General features: G+C 33.3%; 1 long non-coding RNA gene across 1 annotated transcript; it reads left to right on the forward strand.

The window, feature by feature from the left end:
- The first annotated feature begins 5,533 nt into the window (after positions 1 to 5,533).
- LOC149801052 (uncharacterized) lies at positions 5,534 to 8,697 on the forward strand. Its single transcript, XR_016420439.1, has 2 exons — positions 5,534 to 5,827; positions 8,205 to 8,697. It is a non-coding gene; the product is annotated as an uncharacterized LOC149801052 (long non-coding RNA).
- Positions 8,698 to 8,945: the final 248 nt, after the last annotated feature.

Genomic DNA, 8,945 nt, shown 5'->3' on the forward strand with positions numbered 1-8,945 from the left:
CTGTTTGAATTTTTTGTGATTTCTCATGTACATTAAATCTTTTCTCGATTGTTAAGTGTTTTTTATGCTTTCTGTCTCTTTATCATAAGCATCTTTCCTGTGTGTTTGCATGCATTCGAAGTATCTCTGATTATTACGTTAGTATTATAGCTAGTAAAGTGTAAGCTTCAGTGGCAACACTAATCATTATTTTCAAAAAAACCTCTGATGTCAGAACAATGTTTTTCACACGGTGAAAGCTATTATTTAACCATCCCACTTTAGTTACAATTTTTAGATTACAACTTACACAACAATTACCATACACATAAACAATTCATCTACTATAAGATACTTACCACATAATATTCGGGAGCTGGAGGGGTTGTGCTTTTCTAATGAGCCGAGATGTTTTCTTTTCTCTTATCTCAAGATAACTTTTTTTTTCTCCAAATATTACAATGGATATGATATGGTGCTATTATGGATATTATATGATTTTTGTGTGCTATAAATCAGCACAATATTTTCTCCAGCTACTGACAAACAATATTAAATTGCTGGTCCCTAATATAATTGCGATATACCGTGATACTTTTCGCGGTATGTTCAGAAATACTGCGTTACACTGTGGTACGAAATGTTCGTGAGAAACGGTTCGTCTTCTACGTACGTACGCACGGACGCACACACACACACAGACATACATACATACATACATAGATACGTACATACATACATACATGCATACATACATACATACATACATACATACATACATACATACATACATACATACATACATACATACATACATGCATGAATACATACATACATACATACATACTTGAAATAGTATCGCAGCTAATCTGTTCTGGCATTAAGAGCTGCAGTTTGCTGTGGCCGCGAATAAAAGGAGTTCTTCTATATGGCTTTTATTGTAACAGATGACCTGTGTCTTACATTGTTTCCATTTATAGTCAAAATACTGTTTATATTAGGATGTGTCGTCCTCTAACATTTCAGTAATTGAATGAAATGTTTGAAATACAAAATCTCTTCGTAGCCGTCCTTACGTGCAGAAGACTTGCATGCAGCTGGATTTACACATGTTCTTTTACAGTTATATACTTTTTATCCAAAATGACCTTGAAAAATCTTGCTATACTTAGCGGCTGATACATGATTAAATTATTTATATTATTATTATTATCATTATCATTATTATTATTATTATTATTATTATTATTATTATTATTATTATTATAGGTCTTAAATTACGTCACAGAAAGAAAGTGAAGCAAACAATTTTTAAATATTAACAAGCAATTTAGTTCCCTACAATGCAAATTCAAAATTCAAGAAAAAAAAATATTATGAATTATATCCCAAATATTCCTAAATAGCCTATCACAAACCCATAAATACAGAATGTTCAGAATGAATTCCAATAATATTTAATGTTCCGATGCAACACAATGATGCAATCCAAAAATGTCTTTATCGCATATGGATATACACGTAAATAAGCATTTTGTAATTCCTATGAATGTATTCAATAAACGATTACCGTCGAATTGTATCTGATGCAACGGTAGATTCTGAACACAAATGGATTCACTCAGACTGACCTAAAAAGGAATTAATTGTTTATACTGGACGCAGATGTGAATAATTCCAAAGGACAATTCCAATCTAACTGTATACAAGACATGACCTAGAATGTTCTAAATATAAATGATGTGTACAGATTTTATTTATAACGTTCAATCATGGACAAATGTTTATATACATAAATGTTAAATATACATAACACATCACCTCAAAAAAAAAAAAGATTTATAAAAAAATGTTTTCTATTACATATTAGTAAAATAATACGTATGATACTGCAATAATGAAAATTATACAGGAATAGGTCTTTTGAATGACACTCAGATTAATTACACAAAATATGCACAAAATAAAGCAAAATAGTATTTCTATACACTTGGGATTTTTTCTGCAATTACATCGTCTTTTCCCTTGAAATGTCGAATGTCAATCTTTCATTTTTGCAGCATGTAAAGCCAACTCATCAATGTCTGATTTGTATTCGCCATTTTGTTAATGAAAGTAAGCGGATTGTAGTCAGTGAATGCAACAGCCAGAGAAAGAGCTGAACTATTATACAATTCAAATTGTTGCAAAGTCAATATCAGAGCCACATTCCTTCTCAACTGTGCAATATGTTTTAAAGCGTGTTTAGTTTCTTAGGTAAAAAAAATATCATAGTGGATGATCCATACCATTTTTATTTTATTCAATCAATATTCCACCAACCCCTACATCACTTGAATCAGAGTACATTTAAAACAATTTTTTGAAATTTGAAGCTGAAAGAACGCTTGTATGTAGAGCTTTTAATTTGTCATAGTTTCCTTACATTGTATGGACAATGAAACTTGCATCTCTCAAACATCTAATTTATCATAGTTTCCTTACATTGATATGGACAATGAAACTTGCATCTCTTAATCATCTAATTTGTCATAGTTTCCTTACATTGGTATGGACAATGAAACTTGCATCTCTTAATCATCTAATTTGTCATAGTTTCCTTGCATTGGTATGGACAATGAAACTTGCATCTCTTGATCATCTAATTTGTCATAGTTTCCTTACATTGGTATGGACAATAAAACTTGCATCTCTTGATCATCTAATTTGTCATAGTTTCCTTACTTTGGTATGGACAATGAAACTTGCATCTCTTGATCATCTAATTTGTCATAGTTTCCTTACATTGGTATGGACAATGAAACTTGCATCTCTTGATCATCTAATTTGTCATAGTTTCCTTACATTGGTATGGACAATGAAACTTGCATCTCTTGATCATCTAATTTGTCATAGTTTCCTTACTTTGGTATGGACAATAAAACTTGCATCTCTTAATCATCTAATTTGTCATAGTTTCCTTACATTGGTATGGACAATGAAACTTGCATCTCTCAAACATATAATTTGTCGTAGTTTCCTTACATTGGTATGGACAATGAAACTCATCTCTCAATCATCTAATTTGTCAGAGGCTATTGAAAATTGTTAGCACTATTTCAGATAATATCCAGCCATACCCAAATAATGCATCAGTTGCTTTTTACTAACAGGCACTGGGGATAGCATTGACCTTTATTTATACAGGTTTAACTTGACTTTGTCTCACAATATGCCCTAAAATGTGACACAAGTACAGCAAAACTCGCTTTTACCTAATTTAACCGTCATATTGGCATGAATGGGTCGATCAAAGAACTTCAGAATAGTTTCTGAGTGATCTATCCAGGTATCATTGTAGACCAGATGTTAACACGTTCATCAGATGGCTGGAATGTTGTCGGATAATTTTTCATTCCAAAGTGCGTCACATATACTGATAAAGCCCATCTAGAGTTAGTTGCAAATGCCGAAATTTCATTTGTTCTGTACGTGAGTGGAGTTTGCCAAAATCCTTTTAAACTGTCAAATTTGGTTACATATTTCGCATTTCTAATTTTATCGATGCAACCATCTAGTCTTGGCATCGGAAATGAATCCATTTCAGTGACAGTGCTCACATTTCTACAGTCAGTACACGTGTTATACATAGTGAACCAGAGTTAGTTTTACTTGGCTTTATAAATCATTCTCAAGTAAATACAGAAACTCTTTTGTCAAATATTTCCGTTTGAGAGAAATCATGCTGAATGGATGCTGTTTCACACTGTGTCGAATCTACATTATTAACATCATGACAGATTAAATTTGTTCGTGTTAGAAAATCATGAAACAAATGCTCATATTCATATAAGAGCGTTGTAGTTTACTCTTTTCCAATTGTTGTAGATGTGAATATTTGCGGGCCTAGTTGATTAATATTTATGAATTCACAACATTGATTAACCAGAGTTTCTACAATCGTTTCAGTCCTCACTGTGTGGGATACGTAAAATTAAATTGACTGAATGATTAATTGTACTAGCTCTATCAAATTACTGTTTAAACAAATTTACATCGCAAAATTGTTTCTGTTTCCGCTTCCTATGAGTTTTGATGATGTAATTTAAGTAATTTACTTTCGTTTCGATTGTATAAAGTTTACCCTAAATATGATTTTGAGTTATGGGCAAGAGAGACAGAACGCTATCGCCAGGCTGAATTCTCCTTTCCTTTGCGTTTCTGTCATACCTTTATTTCGTGTTTGACTGAGGTGGCAGGGTCCAGTTTCGTAATTTGGCCCCTGGAAAATTTCTTAACTTAAGGCTATGGTGTGACTTTTTCAGCTATTATTGTTTACTATTTATAGATATGGATATATTTGTGAACTAGGTGTTTTGGGCTTGTGTTGTTCTTGAAATTGATGTCAGTCATGTACACCTTCCATAGTTGCTCTGCAGTATGTTGATAGTGAAATACCAATAGCTGGCTAGGAAGAAGAGCTAGCCTCCCATAGCAGTAGACACGTGGGTTCAAGGCAAGCCGAGTATCTCAAAAACGGCTTGGATGACAACTATTCTGAATTGCATCAAACTATTTAGTAGACAATGTTTTTCAAAAGTTTCATCCAGGGAAAGGGCTTGCGTTTGCACTATGAGTACTACATGCTGTCAAAAATGGCATTTGGATGTGAAAAATGCAGGTATAAAATAGGGGTTGGGGTGCATAAACCTCTTCTGCTATGAACTGCCATTGACTTCTCTGGTCAAGTGAATACTATTCTTATGCTCTGTTTTAATATAGGTATCTAAAAATATGGACCTTTTTGACCTCACTTGTGTATTTGATTTTTTATGATTTTTTATACTAGGTCACTGATTGCGGCATTAAATTTGTACATAAAAACTGGACCCTGCCCCCTTAAGGAAAATTGATCATTTTTTGATGGTGCAGTCAGCCACATCTATTACACTTTTCTGTTTCTTTGTGTATATTTAAATAATTTTTATGTATTAGCTTTATTATATCTCCTTCCTTTTTCCATATATTACATAGTGTTGTATGTGATGCTCTTTGGAGAGGGAGGTAACTGTGTTTTGTACCTCCATGTGAGGACTGTTTACATCATGACAAAGTAGCATATTTTGGATATAACTTACTAAATATGGGAACAAAATGGTAACCATAATGTATAGTCTTGCACTTTCTGTAGCTGTCAAGGTTTTGCACCTCTATTTTTATGAATACTATTCACATTTCAATACAGACACACCTAAACAATTGCATAGCATGTCAACATGTATTCTTTAAAGTAATTTAACTCCACAGGAGCAGATAGAATTCAGAGAAATCATACATAAACATACTGTTGTGAATATTGAATGTCACCAGTGGAACAGTCTTAGAAATAATGATGCATATGGCATATTACTTGGTATATTTTGGTGAGAAGAATTAAAGTTTTAGCACACCGACATAGTTTCTACCTTCATGACCCCACTCTGAAGTTGACATAAGAGATTCATATCTCACACTTGGGTGATAGTAGAAAATGTTTCAGTGTTATGTATATATATCTTGAAATTTCTAGGTTCAGTTAACAAAGGGGGAAAAGCTTAAAATTAAGTGGCAGCTTCATGCATTTGACAATGCACATACAGTTTCTCCTCTGAAAGTCTTATGTTTTCACTGAATGTTAAAAGTACATCAGTATCACTTGATTCTTTTCTTTTTGCAGGTGTCAGTTTGCATAGTGAGAGATTAGGATTAATCGGTTAGTCATGCTGAAAGAAACAATAGCTTCAATCTCATCCAGATAGTCATTCTGATCTAAGTGCACAAGAGAGTGACTTTGACGGATTGACTTAGCTTCTGCAGGAGTTGTTTTATGGTACGTGCTTATCAAAAGCCAAGCCGGTGATATGCTTTTTACCTTGAACTGGATTTTCCACTATAAATATTTGTTCTATACCTTATCTTATTATTTACTATGATTTTCTAAACTCCAGAAAACATTAAAGTCAGTTGTAAGTAAATTAGTGTCTGAGAAGAAATTTCTCTGTTAAACTGTATTGAGTAATTTGTATATGTATGGTCAATTTCATTGGCTATGTATCAATGAATTTATTTGATATGTCACTCCTTGTAAGTTTTAGGGTCCTACACATCAGTATATCAATATTCCAGCATTGTCTAATGTTAATTGATTAAACTTTGACTTTTCCAGACTAGCTAGACTTGTGTTGCGATTACCCCCCCCCAATATACACTCACACAACACTGATGTTGCTATTAGCATCTCCAGAATCATAATGAAAAGTTAGGAACCACTTCTTTTATATCAGTCTAAGAGTACTTCTAAAGTTCATGATTTACTTAAATGTGTGATTTCTTTAAGTTTGCTAGAAGAGTTTAGAGAAACTTTTCACTTCTGTCACTGACACCTAACATAGCATTTCTGTTATTCCCTCCTAAAATGTATAACTTCCAGATCTCTTCTTGACATTCATGAAACATTGTAAAGGAATTTTGATTTTGTACTGATGCTATGGTGGTAAACAAAGACCAAGAGCATTGTAGGTTGCAAACAATTTGAAATCTTTCAAGAAATACAGTCAGTCATAATTCACAATGTAAATAATGCAGTGCTTTTTGCCGCAAAGAGGTAACTTTTTTAAAAGCATAATACCATTTTTAGTTTTGTGCACAAAAAGTTTTCCTTTATACCATTGTACTAGATAATGTCTAAATATGTGATATGTACACAACTTTTGACATAAACCATTTTGAGCCAAATCCTTAAGGTGGCAGGGTCCAGTTTCGTAATTTGGCCCCTGGAAAATTTCTTAACTTAAGGCTATGGTGTGACTTTTTCAGCTATTATTGTTTACTATTTATAGATATGGATATATTTGTGAACTAGGTGTTTTGGGCTTGTGTTGTTCTTGAAATTGATGTCAGTCATGTACACCTTCCATAGTTGCTCTGCAGTATGTTGATAGTGAAATACCAATAGTTGGCTAGGAAGAAGAGCTAGCCTCCCATAGCAGTAGACACGTGGGTTCAAGGCAAGCCGAGTATCTCAAAAACGGCTTGGATGACAACTATTCTGAATTGCATCAAACTATTTAGTAGACAATGTTTTTCAAAAGTTTCATCCAGGGAAAGGGCTTGCGTTTGCACTATGAGTACTACATGCTGTCAAAAATGGCATTTGGATGTGAAAAATGCAGGTATAAAATAGGGGTTGGGGTGCATAAACCTCTTCTGCTATGAACTGCCATTGACTTCTCTGGTCAAGTGAATACTATTCTTATGCTCTGTTTTAATATAGGTATCTAAAAATATGGACCTTTTTGACCTCACTTGTGTATTTGATTTTTTATGATTTTTTATACTAGGTCACTGATTGCGGCATTAAATTTGTACATAAAAACTGGACCCTGCCCCCTTAAGGAAAATTGATCATTTTTTGATGGTGCAGTCAGCCACATCTATTACACTTTTCTGTTTCTTTGTGTATATTTAAATAATTTTTATGTATTAGCTTTATTATATCTCCTTCCTTTTTCCATATATTACATAGTGTTGTATGTGATGCTCTTTGGAGAGGGAGGTAACTGTGTTTTGTACCTCCATGTGAGGACTGTTTACATCATGACAAAGTAGCATATTTTGGATATAACTTACTAAATATGGGAACAAAATGGTAACCATAATGTATAGTCTTGCACTTTCTGTAGCTGTCAAGGTTTTGCACCTCTATTTTTATGAATACTATTCACATTTCAATACAGACACACCTAAACAATTGCATAGCATGTCAACATGTATTCTTTAAAGTAATTTAACTCCACAGGAGCAGATAGAATTCAGAGAAATCATACATAAACATACTGTTGTGAATATTGAATGTCACCAGTGGAACAGTCTTAGAAATAATGATGCATATGGCATATTACTTGGTATATTTTGGTGAGAAGAATTAAAGTTTTAGCACACCGACATAGTTTCTACCTTCATGACCCCACTCTGAAGTTGACATAAGAGATTCATATCTCACACTTGGGTGATAGTAGAAAATGTTTCAGTGTTATGTATATATATCTTGAAATTTCTAGGTTCAGTTAACAAAGGGGGAAAAGCTTAAAATTAAGTGGCAGCTTCATGCATTTGACAATGCACATACAGTTTCTCCTCTGAAAGTCTTATGTTTTCACTGAATGTTAAAAGTACATCAGTATCACTTGATTCTTTTCTTTTTGCAGGTGTCAGTTTGCATAGTGAGAGATTAGGATTAATCGGTTAGTCATGCTGAAAGAAACAATAGCTTCAATCTCATCCAGATAGTCATTCTGATCTAAGTGCACAAGAGAGTGACTTTGACGGATTGACTTAGCTTCTGCAGGAGTTGTTTTATGGTACGTGCTTATCAAAAGCCAAGCCGGTGATATGCTTTTTACCTTGAACTGGATTTTCCACTATAAATATTTGTTCTATACCTTATCTTATTATTTACTATGATTTTCTAAACTCCAGAAAACATTAAAGTCAGTTGTAAGTAAATTAGTGTCTGAGAAGAAATTTCTCTGTTAAACTGTATTGAGTAATTTGTATATGTATGGTCAATTTCATTGGCTATGTATCAATGAATTTATTTGATATGTCACTCCTTGTAAGTTTTAGGGTCCTACACATCAGTATATCAATATTCCAGCATTGTCTAATGTTAATTGATTAAACTTTGACTTTTCCAGACTAGCTAGACTTGTGTTGCGATTACCCCCCCCCAATATACACTCACACAACACTGATGTTGCTATTAGCATCTCCAGAATCATAATGAAAAGTTAGGAACCACTTCTTTTATATCAGTCTAAGAGTACTTCTAAAGTTCATGATTTACTTAAATGTGTGATTTCTTTAAGTTTGCTAGAAGAGTTTAGAGAAACTTTTCACTTCTGTCACTGACACCTAACATAGCATTTCTGTTATTCCCTCCTAAAATG

The sequence above is a fragment of the Sinohyriopsis cumingii genome, chromosome 4 (genome assembly GCF_028554795.1).
Source record: "Sinohyriopsis cumingii isolate HCF-2022 chromosome 4, ASM2855479v2, whole genome shotgun sequence".
In the NCBI taxonomy this organism is placed as follows: Eukaryota; Metazoa; Mollusca; class Bivalvia; order Unionida; family Unionidae; genus Sinohyriopsis; species Sinohyriopsis cumingii.